At 44.5% G+C, this 21139-nt stretch overlaps 1 long non-coding RNA gene across 1 annotated transcript in view; it reads left to right on the forward strand.

Moving 5' to 3' along the window:
- LOC146866096 (uncharacterized) overlaps positions 1–19005 on the forward strand; it is a 28377-nt gene extending 9372 nt beyond the window's left edge. Inside the window, exons 3-5 of the long non-coding RNA XR_014976760.1 lie at positions 6140–6243; positions 17602–17735; positions 18264–19005. This is a non-coding gene — a long non-coding RNA (uncharacterized LOC146866096). The remainder of the gene's footprint in view (positions 1–6139; positions 6244–17601; positions 17736–18263) is intronic.
- The last annotated feature ends 2134 nt before the right edge of the window (positions 19006–21139 follow it).

Below are 21139 nucleotides of genomic sequence, written 5' to 3' on the forward strand. Positions count from 1 at the left end.
CGACAATGTGGTACAAAGTGCAACACTTTTACTACACAACAGAGGGCACAACTGGTGCCGATTGTGTGTAGAAACTGACCAATCACATCTGCCATAGCAGGAAACTGTGAGATGGTAATGTACGAGTACAACCTTACATCTGTCATGTAGTCGGAATGTCCACTGTCTCCCATCAAATAGCCACCTCCTCCAAAACTATCACAATGTACATTGTCATGCAGTCTGAATGTAAACATGTACAATGCGTCAACATACATGGAACACACTGTTAACCTGCACCTCCCATTTACATTGCGGAGGGACAATCAACACCTCCTGCAGAGCAGACCAGACATCTCTTCAGTGATGATGATGAGGACTGCCTGGCCATCTGCCCCAACACCCTCTAACGGCTCGTGGACAGCCTCCGCACACCACCTTCAGGAGCAGGGCAGCACAGCTGCATTGAGGTGACCCCATACCCTGCACAGCCCACACAGCAGGAAGCACCCACCACCACGGCTGGCTGCCAACACCTCGTGGAAAAACACATGGCATTCCAACGCCATGTGTTAGACTGCCAGAGGGGGCTGGCTGAACAGGTGCAGGTGGGTTTTGACCTCATGGCAGACACACTTGATGCCATACGTGGGTGTATGAGTCCCATCAGTGACCACTTACAGTCCCTAACGAACACCTACGTACCATGCTCTACAACACTCCTTGACTGACCTGGCTGGAGCCATTACTCGGATACAAGAACTGTCTAGTCCGACAGGCCCCAGGGATGTCAGCCGGGAATTCGGACACATGCGGAGGACAATGGAGAACATGGAGCTGATTCAGGCTGGAAGGATGGCTGCCATGGATGTACACCAGCAAGATGTAGCTGGTATCTTCCATGCCCTGCAGAACCTCATCTTGCCATTGCTGCCACAGAGTCTGTCCCAGATGACTGCTGCAGGAACTTCGACACACACACCTCTGCCCTCTGATGTGTCATTGGCACCCAGTGAGGCAGCCATACCACCTCTGCCCCTGATATGCCAGTGGCACCCAGTGAGGCAGCCATACCACCTCTGCCCCCTGATATGCCAGTGGCACACAGTGAGGCAGCCATAACACCACCACACACACCTGACACACCTGACACAGAAGACATATCAGAGGACTAAGGATGGTAATGACTCTGTGTGGGAAAGGAGGTTGTAGCATTCATCCCCGCCATATGGCCTGTTCCTGCTTGCTTCAGCCCTTTGCATCATTCCCTGGAACAACACCTTCCACTGTCCCCCGAAACACTCTGCAACATTCACCTGGACCCCGACATGGACTGCCATATCTGCTCTGGTTACCAATGACACAGCAATCAGGCTGCAGACAGAACTCTTCCTTTTCCGATTAACTTATCATTCCCCAAAGGACTCTGGTTGGCCCTCCATTGTGCAACCATGTAATGTGTGGTTTGCATGGCCATGTACTCCACCAGCTCTGACACAACACAGAATGTGAATAAAACATTCTAAATCACACAGATGTGTCATGTCTATGCTCAATCAAGTATTAAAATATGGATGAATGTATGGACATTGATTGCACAAAAAGGTACACCCTGGAAAATGACATCAATGCGCATGTTTGAGCCTGACCCACATGGCCAATTAGATGACTGAGAAGGTGTGAACTAGCTGTGGCCTCATTGCTTATGAACAGCAATCTTGCAACCAATGTAGCTCCATGTCCATGTATTAAATAGATCAGAGCACAGGTCTACCAGCAACTATCCCAACCACAATGTCTGGCTCAAAGAGGTGGAGCTGTCAATAGGGACTCACCCCCAAGTGAAATACGTCAGTCAGTCCCTCCCTGTGTACGGACAATGCTCAATGAGGCACACGATTTGTCATTCTAATCAGCACTCATCACAGTTGAACACTAGTGAAGTTGCCAAGACTTTATTAGCATGTGCGTGTCAGTACGGGCAAGACAAGGGCCACAGCATGCAGATCAATGCTTCTGACACTAACAGGCAGCATAGGAACATGTAGAGGTGCAAGAAATGGGGAGACAAAAATGAACACAAATCATTACAGATGGCAATGGTCTCAGCCCACCTTGCCTTGCTGGACGAGTCAGGTGATGTTTGTCATACGCCCATTGCCCCTTGCCAAGGGTCATGACTCACAGCCCATGAGATCTGCATAGTACTGTACCACCGGGCTGTGCTGACTGTCTACTCTGCTGACAGTGAGCAGGTCAAAGGGTCCAACAAGGTCACATGTAGTACTACATTGCTATGTGTGTACTCTCCCTCCAGCAGTGTGTCAGATTTAGGAACGTTGCCAAACGACGTTGTGCAGCTCCGCCCATGGGACTGCCTCACCTTGCAAAGGTGTGTGTCAACACGTGTAGGTGCACGCACATGCATTCTGAGTCCAGGCAAATGCAGACATGTCCACTGTTGTGGTGAGATATGTGACCATTCCTCCGAGATGCAACAAGGTGTTGGGACCTGTGCTCTGGGTTACAATCAGTTGTGGCTGCAGGAACATAGTTACTCGTCCATGAATGCGAGCGCAGCTTCATGGGTAATCAGTTCCAAGAGTAGGTCGTTGTTGACTTCAACGAACATGAGGGTGAGCCACTCCATTAACTGGTCCGGACAGATGTGCTCCGTCCACGCCGTTCCACCAATCTGTAAAACAGCCCAATAGGGGAGTGCATCGATGTGGTCACTGCACACGAGGACTTGTGCAATCTCCCATGTCCAACTTCCAGCACATACACCAAATATCAAGGCATCCCATGCATCACGGTTACACTTCTAGTCGTGGGCCAACAGGGGGCGCACACACAAGTCATAATCCAGTTCAGCTACCACTGTGTTGGTTAGGCAGACATCCATGGGCCACTCAAATGTGCATGATCGACAGTGGAACCAGGGCTAGACGCAGGTGACGTAATCAAGACGGAAGCTCAGACGAAACTGATGCACAACACTGCCAGTGGCAGTGCCCCCAACAAATGCCGCATACATGCACGGTACAGTTCCACGTGACGGGGGTTGTGCATGTGCCCGGGAAGTCCTGCCATTGCGTTGGTGGCTCTCGTAGAACCGGAAATCTTCTGACCTGTGGCAGTTATGTAGATGATATGCCACAGCTCAGAGCAATGAATCGTATGTGTGTGCAACATTTTGAAGAATGGGTTGTTGTGTACGTAAGTGTCAAGGGCATCCCATGCAGGAGTACCTCAAGCAAGGACTTCTGTGTGTGGAGTGTGGATACGTTGGTCTTTCATTAGCGCTGTGCGTGGTGTGGGAGTCGTCATCATCTGCAATGGTATCTCTCTCAGGGGGTGCCAGCTGCATGCCTGACCAAGGTCGGAGGTGCAGATGTCCTTCTGCCTTATGTATTGAGACAAAAGATCTTTCATCCCTAATGTAAGTCTGATGACTGCTTGCATTGGTGAAATGTGATGTTGCTTTCATACTGCATTGAGGCTAGGCATTAGGCTTATGGTGCACCAATAGCGATACACACACAACAGTTGGCATGTATGAGCTAAGAAGCCGAGCGGCCTTGCACTCCTTGTACAATATCTCTCCCTCTCTCTCCCTCCCTCTCTCTCTCTCTCTCTCTCTTTCTCTCTCGTCCTCTCTTCCTCTCTTGCTGTGACTTACAGATTGTCCAGGGAAGTCCCACCATGACTCTTTCTTATAGTTGTTTTGGGTTAAAGTTGATTGAAATATTTGAAATATTTTGTTTGGAACTTCATAGATGAATGAATGATTCTCCTTTTTCTGTCCACACATGAATGTTAATTGTTGTAATTGTGCGACATCAGGCGAATTGTTTTGTTCATGATTTTATGAAGTTGATGTAAAATATCCTTTGTTGGGTGGGGGTGCCCGGGCTAGGGCCCGGGGGAGGGTGGGTCCTGGGTATGGTGGCGGTGGGTGTTGTGGCCCTCTTGGGACTCCGAGCTGCATGATCCATAGCTCCATGGCATCAGTTGTTCTTCAGGTGTGGCTCTGGGCTGGGCCCCCTTTTATAGTACAGGTTGTCATCCGACTTAACACCAGGTAAGAACAGGTCTTAAATCCCTGCTGCTAATGCGCCTTATTGCATGTTTTGAGATCTTATCACCGATATGGCTGGTCGTTGAGAATGCTGCGCAGTGGTGTTGTCGCCGCTTTTTGCACGGGAACGCCTACTCTGCATCTCATCAGCGTTAGTTGCTGATGTCATCTGTGGCGATGTTTTTTGCGGCTGCTATCGCAGGGAAACTGGTGATATCGGCTGTTAGCACCAGCTTGTGAATAGGGCGATAAATTTATCACCACTTTGGCTGAGATAAAGTGCCGCTAACTCGGCGATATGTCCTTGAGAATTGTAGTGAAGACAAGGATTTGCCTGCACACATTGCTATGTTAGCATAAGCGTTTTTAAATGTTAACGCCATCTTGCCACTTTGCTGCTTTTGCACACGAAACCACAGGTAGCTGTTATTATAAGTAAAACTGCTTGCTTGCTTTTTCTTCACATGAGAACGGTCTGTTTTTCACATCTCTAGACGTGCACCGCGACCTTAGTCTGAACACTGTGTGCAGAAACCGTCATGGTCAAATAACAATGTATGCTGTTGAATTCAGGTTGATCGGCCCACGCTCTAGTCACAATAAGCACACAGCTGCAAATATCTGGTAGCACCAGCTTGTGAATAGGGCGATACATTTATCACCACTTTGGCTGAGATAAAGTGCCGCTAACTCGGCGATATGTCCTTGAGAATTGTAGTGAAGACAAGGTTTTGCCTGCACACATTGCTATGTTAGCATAAGCGTTTTTAAATGTTAACGCCATCTTGCCACTTTGCTGCTTTTGCACACGAAACCACAGGTAGCTGTTATTATAAGTAAAACTGCTTGCTTGCATTATCTTCACATGAGAACGGTCTGTTTTTCACATCTCTAGACGTGCACCGCGACCTTAGTCTGAACACTGTGTGCAGAAACCGTCATGGTCAAATAACAATGTATGCTGTTGAATTCAGGTTGATCGGCCCACGCTCTAGTCACAATAAGCACACAGCTGCAAATATCTGAAACTCGGGTGCCTTTAATATTGCAATGCATGCATGATGCAGGCACTCTTGGAGAAAACCTTTCCAGACGCAGAGAGCAGTGCTGATCCTGTGATGTGATTCACCTAAGCTGATCTTTGAGGTATGGGGTTCCCCATTCAAACCTAGAGACCTTCTATTAGTTTATGAAACTAGCTTATTAGCCAGGGGAGGGTAGTACACAAGCTATCATAGGACCTGTTTCCACTATCGTTATAATATGATTTCTCCCTTTGTTTTTGATGGAATTGTAACAATGCTGATGGTTTTATTTCTAATCATTTGTTTGCTTATGTTATCCAAAGTACTGCATCTTAGAGCACGTAGTTGAAAATAAACATTTTAAACTTTTCTGTGTCTCTGATTACTCACGTTGTGGACTGATATGAGAATAATAACGAAAAGGTGTTCTTTATTCCCACCATTCCTGAGAGTACTCTAAGTCACTTGTTCTGGGTTGTCTAATCATTGGTAGCTTCGATATGATACGGAGAACGAATGAGACACTGATGCTAGTCTGATAGTGGTTCTAGGTACTGAGGTGAGTTTTTTGGTACACCACAATTCCATGAGGTCTTGGTTTCCTGCGCATAGTTCTGTGCATGAGAAGAATCCCCACAACAGAATATGCCCCTGAATGGTATAATTGTGATGTCATGCTAGTGCTCTACAGCTTAGAAGTTTTAAAGCAACGTTTTATTGTGATGAATAGTTTAATAAATGAGAAGGCCTGCTCTGTAGATTGGAGTTTGTGTAGAAGTTTGTTTTTGACTAAACAAGGTTTTCGTTTTGCTAGCTGTTGTGATTATTTGCAAAAAGGTATACAGAAGACATTTTTGTAAAGTGGTTCCTATGTTATGGAAGTTCATTTTCAAATGATCATTGCAAGTTAGTCTTGCTATATTTATATATACGTATATAATTTTATTTAATAGTAAAAAAAGCAAATGAATTTATTTTCCTAATACAGATATTCATATATTTTTTAATAGGAAAAATAACATTTCTGCACTTTATTCTGATTATGTCTCAATAGACTCTTCTGCCTGGAAAAGGAAGGTTAAATGAGACATTGTTGCATTCCCGATGTTGCTCCTGCTCTAGGCATTCAGGCGTTTCAACTTTGGGAAAACTACAAAAGTAAGTGATTACCTTAAATTTATTATCCAAACCCCGAGTATGCAACCCTTATTATTTTGAGCAAACTTTACCTGAGGTGGTTGATTGGCCCGAGCAAGGTCATGCACCAAATATGCCTGTGTTCTCTTTTTCCTCCTGACTTCATCTGACCCAAGTTATGTTCTTTCCTATATTGTCTTCTCTATCTGTGCTCCTTCGATTGCAAATGTTACAGTTCATATATTGTTGTTTGGGTGTTGCTTCTTTTTGGGATCGGCCAGAGTCTTTTATTCTTTTCTGATTAGCGAGCATTTTAAATTGACTTGCCTGTCTTTGAACTATGCCTTCCTTACCTTTCTATGTGTCTCTATCTATTCCATAGGGAAAACCTCAAGGTGTGGAATGTAGGCCTCAGTATTTTTATCAGTTTCAGAGGGTATGACAATTCCCCAGATACCCACTGCTTTTGAATTAATCATGTTGCACTCTATCTCAATCAGCAAGAAAAATTAAAGATTTATTTGACAGTCTAACATTCTTGGGAACTAGGATCTTGAGACACAAATTCAGCTGCACCTTGCCATCACTCCTGCATTAGTGTCAGATGAATCGTTAAGTTAGGAGTAATACAAAAAGAAACTTTGCAGCCGAATGATGCCATGTTGCTGTATGATTTTTCATTAAATAGGATGTAGAAAAACTCAATTTTTTTTATATAAAAGTCTTTGAATGAGGGAACTAAAATCCGAGAACAACTGTTCTACGTTTTAGTAGCATTGTTTTTTTACAAGCTATAGCCTTTCTAAAATGTGTAGTTTGGTAAAAACAAATCTTGAAATTACATCAATTAAATATCTGGTATATGGAAAGGTATAAGAAAATGAAAGTAAAATAGTTTGAGCTACAGGAACCTTCATGCTTTTTGGGTTGCAGTAATTATGCATCCAAGTAAAGTCTTTAAAAGCAATATGAATATTTATGGAATCAAGGATGGATTAAGGCAAAGAGAGCCAGCTTCCAAATTTTTGAGTGTGGTCTGAGCAATAAAACACACCCTTTGACGTCTGTGACATCACCAGAAGTAGTATCATGGGTAGTTATACGGCACAGATGAAGCCATTGAACAGGTATAAAACAAGTTTGTAAACCCTGAGGATAAATAAACAAAGATCATACAAATTCACTGTTCAGAAAAATGTCACAGAAGCTCTCAGTTGCCGTTAACTCATCCCTTACACAAATCCACAACTTATTTGCGCCTCACATTTCCTACATCCAATTTCTCAAACTTGGTATATATGTTCCAACACACAGTTCTGATTTTGTATTTAAATGCTGAGTATATTTAAACTGAAAATCGCTGAAAAGTGTATTTAAAATTACTTTAACATGAAGCCCTTCTTTTTTGCAACACATGGTTTCGTAAGCACACTTGAAAGAAGTACTATATAGTATCCCTTTTTTTGCCAATATATTTATTGATTTTTAGAAACATATAATCAAGCAACAAACAACATCCTGCAGTGATGCCCATTCCCCCTTCCAGATCTCACGCCGCCCCCCCACCCCACGTGACAGGATTGTATGTTTTTACTCTAGGTAACACAAATAATAATATCTTACTTCCGGACAGCAGGTCGAGATAGTTCAGTTGCACTGTCCTCATTATTGCCTTCCCTTGACCACTGTCTGTGAGAGGGCCACCGCCAAATCCCACAGCTACTCCTTCCCATTCCCTCATGATACACTCCCCCACACCTTTTCGAACTTCCTTGGGCAACCCCAGCCCTCATAGACTAATTTTGCCTGGCCTCAGCATATATCCAACTCCACAGCCCAAATTTGAAATCGTGGGCTCACAGTATTCCCCACTTCTGTGCAATCTCTCGTTTTCCTAAGGGAAACCTCAGATTCCCAAGGATTTTCTGATAGAAGTTGAGTTCTGAGGAACCACACCCCAGAGTCTAAAATGCAATTGGCAGCCCAATCGCCGTTTCCAAAGGAACTTTCACGTCCTCCCAAAACATGCGGTTCCTCACCCACTCCCATAGTGAATGCAGGAAAGGCCCTCTCTGGCCACAAGCATGCAGACATTCATCACTCTCTGCCCTATCGATCATATGTAGGAGTACCATAATGTAGTATATTCTATGAAGGATTTTAAATTGAACTAAACAGAATTGTGCCTGTATGCCCACCTCTCTTGGAAACTGTAGCGCCTCCTACCACTTGCCATCCTCCAAGTTTCCCACTTCCATCTGACATTTCTCCCTCAGAAGTGTAAAATCCCCCTGTGTTTTTTTATTCATGAGGGTATTATAAGTTAGTGAGATTGCTTTGTTTAACATATGGCCATCAAGGAGTCGTCGCTTGAGGGGAGACTTCTCCATGGTGTCCTCCTCTGGTGCAAACCTTCACCTCCGGCATGTCTTCATTGGTAGTATTTAAGAAGTTGGGATAGAGCCATATTGTATTCTCCTCTAAGATGGGAGAATGGCAATATACTGTTCCTATTCCATATATCTTGGAGTGTGGAGAGGCCGATGAAGTCCCACCCTCTAAAGCCATGCAGGATTGGCATTGCCCCTAATTTCGTGCCCAACCACAATGGAGTTTTGGGAGTCAGTTTCTTCCCCCAGCCCATTTCCTTCAGATGGGTCATCCATATCCTACATATCATCTTGGTCACTTCTCGAGCATTAGTGCTGATTTTGCCACCATAGAGGACTTCAAGATATCCTTTAACACCAAGGGAATCTCAATCATGTCAATAGGCCGGGTCCAACAATGTTGCAAATGCCCACTCATTCACAATACTCACCTTAGCGGCTTTGTAATATTTGCGGGCAACTGGTAGGGCTATTCCTTCAATTATAGGTAGACCATTAGAGGGTGTGGCGCGCCACTCAAGGCAGCCCATCCAGTCACAGCAGTGTCCTCACACAACTGCTAATTTTACAGAAGAAGGTCTTCAGTATCTGATGGGGGCTGTTCTATAGGACATAAGTGAGTTTTGGGAGGGTAATCATCTTAAAGAGCACTGCTCTACCTGGAAGGAAGAGTGGAGTGCACTCCAATGCATGGTGTCTACTTCCAGTATAGGAAAAAGGGGGCCAGGTTGTTCTGATATTAAGTAAACACATCCCAAGAGATGCAGAGACCTAGGTACCGGAAATGATCATGTGCTCCGTAAGAAGCACGAGGAGAGCTTTTCAAACTTCTCCCAAACCACGGGGAACAGAAGTGATTTCTCCCAGTTGATACCTAGACCTAAGTATTCACTGTATATCCTGAAAATCTCCACCACCCATGCCAGCAACTGCTCTGGTTTGGCAAGTACTGAAGGACATGATCAACTATCTTTCCCTCCCAGGTTTCCCCCCACCACCAGCCCCAAACTTGTGAGTTCACTAGGTGTGGGTATAGTTCGCAAAACTCTGCGAATTGACATAAAAACTCACGCTCGCCAACTTACTGTTGGCGAGTGTGAACGCGGAAAAAACTCTGCTACGTAGAGTGGAGTTTTCTGCACTCCGTGAGCTCTGTGGAGCGTGGAGTGCAGAAAACTCCACAAACTCCATGAACTAAGTGAAGTTCTCTGCCCAGACCCAGCGTTCACCCGGATCCATTCTGCTATTGCCTAAATTCCAAAGCAAATAACATAGGCAAAAAGGGGTAGCCGTGTCGGGTCCGCCAGCCTATAGGGAACTCGTGTGACAGAATTCCATTAATTTTATCTTAGTCCTTGGTTCGCCATACAGCAGTCCAATCCAGTGACTAAATTTGGGCTCAATGCCCTTTTTTCTAATATGGTGAAGAGGAAGAGCCATTCCACTGAGTCAAATGCTTTATTTGTGTTGAGTGATACCACCACTAGCATAAGCTCTACATCCTTGGTCATTGAAATGTTGTTGTGAAGATGACGGAGATTGAGCCTAGTCAATATATGCAACTTAAATTAGTTCTGGTCTGGATGTAACAGATTCAGGGTCACTTCCCACAAATATATTGACAGTACCCTGGAGAGTACAGTAGCATCCGAGTTGATGAATGATACCGGTCAGTATGATTCCCACCGTTACAGTGGCTTCCAGAGTTTCAGGATTAGAACTATATTCACTAGATTTGCATCTTGGGGGAGCTCACCTCGTTGATGCGCCTCCAGATACATCCCATGTAGGTGTGGTGTCACTTTATTAGCTGCTTTCCTAAGAATTCCACCTGTAGCTCATTGGGGCTGCTGTTTCTAGACTGTAGTTGGGTCAGTGCCTTTTGCACTTCTCCCACATATAGGTCCTCTTCCGGAGTATTGGCTTTTTGATGATCAAGCTCCCGATAGGGGCAGTCCTGTCCAAAGCTACATGTGTCCTCCACTTCTGGCCATTTCTTACTTCCATAGAAGTCGCTCAAGTAAACTGCTATAATCTCCGCAATAGCCTCGGATCCTGTCACTAGACTTCCGTCCAGGCCCATGATTTTTGTTATATGATATCTTCCCTGGTACTGCTTACTGATGCATGGCAACATCTTTCCCGCCTTGTTCCTCACTTCATAAAGATGCTTTGCCTGCATTATATATTCTAATTTCACCTCATCTGTTGTTACCAAATGGTATTCCTCCATCTTACTGAGGAGGTGTGCCTTCACCTCAGGCGAATGGCTTAATGTGTGTTCATCCTCCAAGTGCCATAGGTCCCTCTCTCTATACAGCGTTCCTTCCATTTATGTCTGTCCCCCACTTCCCCGGTAATAATCACCACCCATATGATGGCCTTATACGCCTTCAATACTGTGGCAGCTTCCCATACTAACTTTGCATTTTCTTAAAGATAGTGTATCATGGTTGTCTGCAATCTGCCCACTTCTTTCCCATGTATAAGTCTCCATGTTGTCATTCTCCACTCACTCCGATCCTGCCTCTGAGAGGATTCCATCGTCACAGCAAGTGGAGAGTGGTCAGAAATCCCTCTCGCTTTATGATCAGATTCTATGAATCTATGGATGGTTTCCATCTGAGTGAAGAAAAAGCAAGTGTGGAAGTATGTAGCAGGTGCCCTGGAATAAAAAGAATAATAGCTGTGGGCCCCATGGAGTGCCCTCCAGATATCCCCCTATCCACAGCCTAGAGGAAGTGGTTTAGTTTCCAGGAGCCATCCCGGTGAGTCTGTATATGCTGGGTTATGTCCAGATGATCATCCATCACCTTGCTGAAATCATCTCTAACCACTGTGGTAGCCTGTGGGAACTCTGTGCATAGTTTGCCCAAATACATCAGTGTGTTTACTTGGACTCCTGGAGGGACATTAATGTTGACTAAAGCAAGTTGTTCTCCCCTCCCATTCGGCCAGAACTGCCATATAGCACCCTGGTTCATCCATCCACGTCTTTTTTCGCATGAAAGGATACAGATCTCTTAATTAAGATTGCTACTCCCCTCGCACTAGAGGAATTACCTGTCTGGCTATGACTAGTGTATTTTCCCTAGGCCAATAGTGACCCCCTATTTCCCTTCATATATGTCTCATCATACATGTGATTGTGTCCCATCCCTGTGTCCCGATGTCCCATCATGGTGTAAATAACCCTCCAAAGGGGGGGGGGGGGGGTGGTGACACATCACCGCAAACCAGTAAACAATGAACATTATCCCAACTAACCCCCTCCTGACTTTACCGTGCTGTGGTTCCTGAACCCGCCGCCACCAAAATTCACGGTTTGTCTGTTGCCCTTGTATATTGGCTAAATAAAATGCAAACACCTGGAATCTGTAGATACAGGTTCCCTATTTCAGGCAGGGGTGGCCCGTAGCAGTGTTATGACCTCCCAGGCAGGCATTAGGTAGGCCAATGTGGACTCCAAAGTACCCTGGCCATGTTATAAAATGCCCATTTAAAATGATCTCATCCAATATCATAGGTGTAACTTAGGAAAGTGGGCAATCCCCAAGCCATGGTCTCAAAAACCCCCTTCATCTGCGGAGTCAGCACCCGCGTCGACCAATGATACCCATCTGTTCTTGGGGTCTGACCATGGAGCCCATTGTAGGTCAGAAGCCCCTCTCGATCTTTCGGATTCAGCCTGGACCATCGTTGGGGTTGCCTGTGATAGATTCCTCCTTCATTAACACCGCTGCTGTTCCTGGCAATGTTGAGACTGAGTTGCAGAGGTAAAGAAGTGTGTGCATTCCTTGTCAATGATCCTCAATATCACCAGGGACAGCAAGGCATATCGGATATCTAGGCTTCTCAAATGTTGTTTGACCCACAAGAAGGACTCTCTCTGTCTTTGCACCAGCACTGGATAGATGTTAACGGGTTGTCCTTCCACCATCCATGAGCCATGTGTTCTTGCCATCCGGGGGATTGTATCTCGATCCCAAAAGTTGAACAGTCATATTACAATTGCTCTTGGAGGCCCTCCAGGTGGTGGTGGCCGACCCGGTACCCTGTGTCCACGTTTCACATTAAACCAATTAGAAGTTCCTCCCAAGCACTACTGATGCTAGCCATTCCTCTAGGAAGAGGTCCATACTTCTGCCATTCCAGGACCCTCACCAGTCGAATATTGTTACGGTGAAAGTGACTCTCAGCATCCTCGACTCTCTTGCAAATGGACCACCTCTTGCTCTAGCTTTTGTAGTTGGGTCATGTGTTCTGACACTGTTGGGCACATAAAGGCCAGCACAGATTGCATCTCGGTCACATGATCCACCAATTTCCTTTGATCAGCCCGGAGGAGGTTTACTTCCTGAGTCACACAAAAGCGTAGATTTGTGCGAGACTGGGCTATTATTTCCCCAGATGCAGCTCTGGTATAGACCTCGGAGGTGGTACCCCAGGCACAAGCACCCACATCCAATTCCACGCAGCAGTTGCCTCTTGACTAGACGTAGATGAGAGCTGCTGCTAGGGATGATTTCTCCCTTCCCAATGTTTCATAAGGCCATACATCGGTGGGCTATGCATGCAAGTTCAGACCCTCTCTAGACTACCTTTAGGGAGTCATCCTTTACTGAAGAATGACGGGGATGGGCCGCCACCAACAGGAGCCACCCCTGTGTCTATGTCTCCATGATATATTGTGTAACCCTCAGCCGGTGGGGGGACGGTGATGTTACTGTCTCATTTTACACATGCCATGACCCTGAGACAAATGGACAGTGGCAAAATGTATATGGAGTGGATAATTGTGAGATGGTGGAGAGATCATTACCAATGGGAAGGTGTGGATATGTCTAAGAGAGAGAGTACATGTATTGAAAAATAATATTTTTCTCAGTAAACAGACTATCAAATCCAAATGCACCACAGAACCCACAAATATGCAAAAACAAATGTGGAGCTGCATCACCAAAACAATCATGAGAGCTTCTTTGAAAGCTCACAATAAAAGAAACCTCATTCATGAAAGTAAATAAGAACGTTTAAAGAACTATCAAACACCCATGGCTCTATAGTTTACATTTATGTTAATATCAACATAAAGGGATAAAATTAAAATAATCCCTTTACTATTATGGACTTCTATGAACGTTACAGTGGTATATGAAATGTAAAAGAGAGTTTAGAAGTCACAAAAATACAATGCCTATATTCTGAACTGAATTCATGCACTGCCATTATTTTCCCTGCTGAGGGCAGGGGTCCATTCAGTTTAGCCAGGTTCCAGAGTTTGATGTGAAAGTTAGTTCAGGGCTGGAAATGAATTGAAAGCTAATTTGTCACTTTAACCAAGGAGCTACTTCACTGGTAAAACCTTCCAACTAAAATGCAAGTATATATATGTATGTGATATTTGTATCGCATGAACCTAGTCGAAAGGCAACAGAGCACTGTGCAATGATAAAGACAATGCTAGGAGCAAAGATACAAAAATAGAAAATTAAGTAGAATGCCAATGGAGTGCTGACTTGACCAGAGGTCGAAGAAGGGAGCATACTGCAATTTGCTATAAAACATTGCCACTCATTTGCTTTAAAACCACCTGTATCATTATAAAAAATGTTGTGAACCGTAGAGGTAAATCTGTCCAAAATTTTGATCCACTTCTTTAGCCTAAGGTAGCAGCAATGGCAATTTTGACTGTATTGTCGAGGAGAGCGCTGCTGTGTAGCGAGAGCTATAATCTTAGACACCAATGACATAAATATTGTGGCCTTGTTTGATGGTCATACAGATTTGGGACTTCCCATCCTATAATTGCTTAAGCACCCAAGTGCTAGATGAAGGGTACTCTGTGGATCCAGAGACCCAGCAGTCATCCAGACACGCTTGACACTTCCTTTGCCCATCACACTGTATCAATTTTTTTAGTCACTGTTTCTGGATAAACAATAAGCTGGTCATATTTATTAATCACACAGTGTAGTGATAGACCTACAGGGCACATGTTTTCCGAAACACCTGCTGACAGCGTTGAAGGTCTTCTTCTTTTGCACAGTTCCTTAGTCTGGAGCAAGATTAGACTTTCTTAGGATTTCTTAAGATTAAAAAAAAATTCCAAAAGTAAGATACTCACAGTTACTGAAATGTAGCACGTTATTTCAGCACATTTGAATGGCTTCCACAATGTAACTTTTATGAGGGGGGGAATCCACACATGAAGAAACGCCTCCCGTGTACCTCCACAAAGTTTGGAGGTGTTACCCACACTACAGTTAAAATTGATTTTCATCTGTGTTTGTCAGAGGCAAACCTCTAACCATTTTATGTTGGGAAACCCTTGCAAAGGTCCTGTGAATATTCACAAATGTGCCTGTTATTTGGGTATTCACCACCATTTGGAGGCGTTCCCATCCTGGAATATCCATAATGTACCTCTCTAAGTAGATCTACTGACACGTAAAACATTTCAGAATTTTGTTAATGTGTAAATCAATTTGCAAAGCCTCATAAATGCTGGTATTTCCTTCTGTACATTGTATTTAGATGCACAAACAACTTTGTGATCTTAGGGGCCAATTCTGAGCATGGGAATTAGTACTTAGGATGTGCTCTTTTATATTCTCTTACACTCTTTTGAATGGGCCGAACATCCAATAGTTGAAGTGCAAAGACTGCAGAAACATTTCTAGTCCAATCATATGCATACAAAAAGTTTCAGAATATTCAAATGTTGGGGGTGTGACTTGACGCCCACGGAAGATGGCAGACACTCCGTGAGCTCCGACAGACCGGCGCTGATCGAGTCCGATATGTGAGAGCCCTGCACCCCTTTGACCATTTGAAGTACAAGTCCCACGTCCAGGAACACTCGACAATCACCTGGTTGAGCGGGAGACGTGTCGGTGCTGATTTTTTAAGGTATTCTCGGCATTCTCGCTGCCGCCTCGGACGCATCTGCCATTTTACGGTCTGCGTCCCGTAATCACCCGCCTCATTGAAATGCAGCAGTGGGCATAAATTGCCTCTTAATATTTTTAGCCTCCTTTACCTTGCCATTTCTATACTTTCTTTATCTATGGCTGAGTCTTGATTGAGTGAGGCTTGTAACTGCTGATACTATGCTGCGCTTTCATTTTTTTAAACGACCGTCATTCTCTCCTCATGAACGCGGTCGCTACGTAAACTAGTCCTGAGTTGTTGAGGTTATATGCTCTGCTCAAGTTGATTTTTTTGCATAATTCAATTACTTCTATATCGACCGGTTTTTTTCCCTCACGGAAACAGTCGCAACGTTGTTCACGACTTAGTCAATATGCTAACGCAAGCTGTGTATTCTGGCAAATTTTCTCATACAGCAATATTCTTTTTCCAATGAAGCTTTGTTCCTTCACAACAATGCATTTGTTCAGCATGTTGAGAGCTTGAACCTCAATTGCTATGCTCGTTTCTACATCTTGGAATCTTTTATGCCTGGACTTTATGCTCACTATCAAGTTATCACTGATGTTGGACTGCTTATGTATGTTTTTAATTGACCGCTGTTCCCACCTCACACTTACGGTCGCAACATTGGCTATTTTTTAAGTATTGATATCACGCATGTTGTCTAACTTGCTTGTCTCTATCTCTTGAGGTGTTCCTGTGTGCTGGGATGTATCAATCTCATCAACAAGTGCCATATTTATGTTATGTACTTTTGACCCCTGTGTCATACCACCTGTTTGTTCTTAAGTACATTGATAACTTTTGACTTCCTGTTGTTGTTTAGCCCTCGCATATAACAATTATCCTTCTTTATGCCATCAGCTGCTCTACTTTTTTTTTTACTTTTTCTTGCTCATTTTATGGGGAGACTGCGGAGATTCTTCTTCTTCTCCGTTTCACAGACTCATCAAAAACTCTTCGATTTTCACAAAGTTCACCATGATGGAATCTGCCTCGGCATCTTCACTAAAGTCTGGCGCACCCTCACAGCCGCAGTCAACGCTACCCACACTGGCTAATTCAGTCAAAGCTAATCCTAAATGGTTAAAAAAAGACCCACCATTTCCTGCTAAGTCACCTCCACCTGCCTCTCTGGACTTACTTCTGGAGTAAATACGGGCCTTGAAAACTTTATGGAGGAGACAAATTCAAAACTTCAATTTTTGACTGATAGATGGCTCCAACTTGATGAAAGGCTCATTGCGGTGGAGCAGAATGTCTCTTTTTTTCATATGGCCGAATCTAAAGTTCATGCCCTTCAGTCACAAGTTTCTCTTTTACAGAAACATGTCGAAGATTTGGAAAATAGAAATCGTAGGAACAATTTACGCTTTTTTGGCCAGCCTGGAGAACATGGAGGGTGCGGACCCTCTCTCCTTCTTCAAGTCTGTTTTGTCTAAAGTGCTGGGTTTACCTGCAGAACCAATTCTAAATATTCAACATGCTCACAGATTGGGCCGTCAGCATGCTAACACTTCTACTTGCAGTTGCCCAAGAGGAATCATTTTGTATTTTTTGGAGTATACAGACCTACTCAAAGTCCAATCAGCCTCTAAAAAATCACCACGTGTTTCATGGTTGGGTTATACGTTGTTTTTCTCACAGGACTATGCTAGGAGTACTGCTGACCGATGTAGAGATTTTCTAAAGGTGAGACCGGAGCTTCGTAACCTTGGTGCTAGATATGGTCTCTTTCACCCTTGCCTTTTTAAGTTCGCCTACAAGAACAAAACAACTACATATGAAGACCCCCCTCAAATTGAAAAGTTTTCTCAACTCTTGTAAAACTGATAATATGGATATGTCTAATGCTTCCTCCTCTCATTGTGGCTAATTATACTAATTTGATTTTTTATTGTTGTACCCTTGATTTATTGCATTGTGGGATAACATGTTTCCCCTTTCTGCTCTACAATATTTCAGCTATTTTTTTTGCTCTAGTTTTCTCTGATTTTAGTATAACCCTTATGATGTCAAGTTTATATTTTAACTGCATTTATTTTCCTCATAGGTACCCTCGATGTGTGTTCATCTTGTTGTCTCGCACCCTGTAATATCCAGTCATATCTGAGCCTCCCTTCGTGAGTTCTGGATGTGCCACCCTTCCATGTGGTTTCACCCTCCCTCATTTTTGGAATTTTATAGGTATGTGTTTTTCTCTTTTTGTTTTTTTTCTACTTCTTATCTTTCATGTTTTCTCTCTTCTCATTCTGCCTCATTTCTTTACTTTTTGCTATCCTTTTTTCTATCAGGTACTTTATTTATTTCTCTTCTGCATCATCTTCTTTTCCTATTTTCTGTTACTACTCAAACTAGAGAATTTTATTTTACAACCTTTATCCCCTTGTTTCTTGTAACTTCTCTTACCTCAGATTTACAGATAACCTCTTCTTCTTCTTCGTCCTCTTCTTTTTACCCTCTCCCCTTTTCTCTCTTCTTTTCTTACTCTGTTTCTAACTCCTCCTTTCTGCTGCTTCTCCTCATTTCTCCAGCCTATACAGGGTCTGGTTTCATTCACATTGTTTTCTATAAAGTTAATTTCTTGTTTCATTACATGGTTCTTCCTTCAATTGTTATTCTACCTGTCTTCGTTTATATGCTTTTATGGTTATCTTTTATCAAGGTTACTGTTATATCTGGTCTTATTTTGTTTGTTCTCTTGATGGTTTTTAGATGTCATTGAAAGTTGTTACTTGGAATGTCTGAGGTTTACACTCACCGATTTAACGGCAACGTGTATTAGCACATTTGTCTAAACTGAATGCCGATATAGCCTTGATTCAAGAAACACACCTCACTGAATCCGAATCTTTGAAATTAAAGAAAGACTGGGTCGGAGACATCTTCTTTTCTCCAGGTAATGGCAAACGCAATGGCCTTATCACACTGTGTCATAAATCTCTCCATGTTAAACTTGTTTCTCAGGAAACTGCCGATATCGGTTGCTGGTTACTTACGGACCTATTGATTGGGAAGACTCCTCTCACTTTATTTAATATATATACTACAACTACAGGTGACTGCCTTTTTTGGTCCCATCTTGAAAAAAACCGAATGCAACTCCCTCATGATAACCTGATTTTAGCTGGTAATTGTAACCATGGCATCGAACCATTCATAGATCGTAACTCCCCGTCCTCTTTTATACCATCCAAACCTCACAAATTATTTCTACACTCTTTTCAACAAAGACATTTAGTTGACGCTTGGAGACTGCGCAATCCCACCTTGAGGGAATACACTTTCTTCTCTCCAGTACACCATACATATTCACTAGGGGTGGGCGGAATTTGCGAAATTCACTTTAGCAAATTATCGCGAAAATGTTAAAAATCTCCGCAAACACGCGGAAATATCGCGAAGATGCGGAAGTTTTTTTCCGCCCCGTTTGCGGTATTTTCTGCGTGGTCGCGGCTCGCCAACTTACCCATGCGGTTGCTCACGGGTGCGGCCATCTTGTTTTCACTTGTCTCGCGGTGCATGATCGCGAGAAGAAAGACATGATCGCACGACGCATGACGTTACTGCGGGCGTGAACTGTCCAGAGACAGCGCAAATGGCTACCAACAATCCAACATCTCGTGAAGAACGCGACCGGATCGGGAAAACTTGTCGGCGAATGCGGGGATTCAGGTAAGGCGATCGCGCGCACGCGAGAATGTATTATTTTACAGCGCGAGCAAGAAACAAATTATCGCTAAGCTGCGGAATGCAGAAATTTTGACATTTTCGCGCTTTCCGCGGAACGCGAAAATGTCAAATTATCGCAATTTCCGTGAACGGAATGGATTTTTAGCCCAGGCCTAATATTCACGCGTCAATCATATTTTCATCTCCCACGTCCTTTCTCAATCCCTAAGTTCTTCAGATATTGGCTCTATCCTGATCTTCGATCATGCCCCAGTTACCGTTTCCCTAGACATTCTTCATCAGTCTTCTGCCACTATACGCTGGTGTTTTAATAATTCACTACTACTCGATCCTGTTTTTACTTTTTTTATGAATATTTCTCTCTTAACGAATCAGATACCCGCCATTTTTCTGTCATATGGGACGCCTTCAAGGCGGCTGCACGAGATTTTATCATTAATTACGTCTCCAAGAAACGTTATGTTGCCCGAAAATCCACCACAGATATCTTTGCTAAGATAAAATCACTAGAACATACCTATTACACAGATTGTTTAAAAGATCTAATAGCGGGGGTGTGGCTTGGCCGAGGGTCGAAGCAGCAGTCCACCATTGACCTATTCACCACGCCAGGTCACAGTAAAGATTCTGTGGGCGCCCAGTCAGCGGACACGGCAACCTTGCTAGAGGCCATAACACAGTCCAGGGTGGCCCTAGAGACCAAGATTGGAGCGGTTGAAACAGAGCTGGGCGCAGTGGGCTCTGAGGTCTCCTTTCTCCGCCAAGACCTGCGTAAGGCCGTCGACCGTATAACTGAGGCGCAGACGAGGGTATCGACGGTGGAGGACACAGTGGTGAGCCATCAAACTAAAGTTGCAAAACTCACGGCGACTACCAGGGACATGGCATCGCGGATTGAAGATGCAGAAGGTCGGGTCCGCCGCAACAACATACGCCTGGTGGGCCTGCTGGAGGGATGCGAGGGGGCCTCAATGGATGCCTTCTTGACGACCTGGCTCACGTCACTCCTGCCTGCAGAGGCCCGGTCCTCGTGTTTTGTGGTGGAGCGTTCACACCGCGCCCTGGCCCGTAAACCACCTCCGGGGGAGAGACCGAAGGCTGTCATAGCCCGTATGCCTAATTATGTTGATCGGGACGCTATCCTGCGACATGCTCGCCTCAATAGGGACCAAATGGTCTATGACTCGCATCATATTATGGTGTTCCCAGACTACACAAATGCAGTCCAGCGCCAACGGCACTCCTTTACTGCGGCAAAGCAGAAACTCAGGTCCTTGAACATCTCCTACGCCCTGCTCTTCCCGGCCAGACTTAAGGTGATTTTCCAGGACAAAACCTTTTTCTTTGCAACCCCGGAGGAGGTCTTTGCCTGGACGGATGAGCGGCGGACCCTCCGGCCGCATTCCTCAATACCTCTGGACTCAGATTCCTCCCAGAACTCGACCAGGGGAGGTCGGCAGGGCACGCAAAGAGAGAACAGACGTCGCAGATCGAGATCCAACTGGCGTGGTGAGAATCATCTGGAGGCCGCGGGACGGAACGGCCCCAGCTAAGTGTACATTGTTGGACTGATGGGGAGCGCTAATAATTGTATTGTGATAATAAATGGGCCAGTCAGGGGTGACGAATAAGGGTGGGCGTAGTGGGCGTAGTGGGGCTACGTGAAGCAGCACGTAGTGTGCCCAAATCTACGCACACTACGCGCTTCGCGTAGCCCCACTACGTGCCACCCACCTCCCGCCCGCCCTTCTTTTAAATAATATAAGCAATGAAAAATAAATTAAAGTAAGTCGACTTACCCGTAAGCGCGGCGTCTCCGGGGCTCCCTCTTTCTGTTTCTAATTTCTTCTGGCAAATGCGCATGCGCGGACGCCCGCGCATGCGCATTTCTCGCGAGA

The sequence above is a fragment of the Triturus cristatus genome, chromosome 2_1 (assembly GCF_964204655.1).
Source record: "Triturus cristatus chromosome 2_1, aTriCri1.1, whole genome shotgun sequence".
Taxonomy (NCBI): domain Eukaryota; kingdom Metazoa; phylum Chordata; class Amphibia; order Caudata; family Salamandridae; genus Triturus; species Triturus cristatus.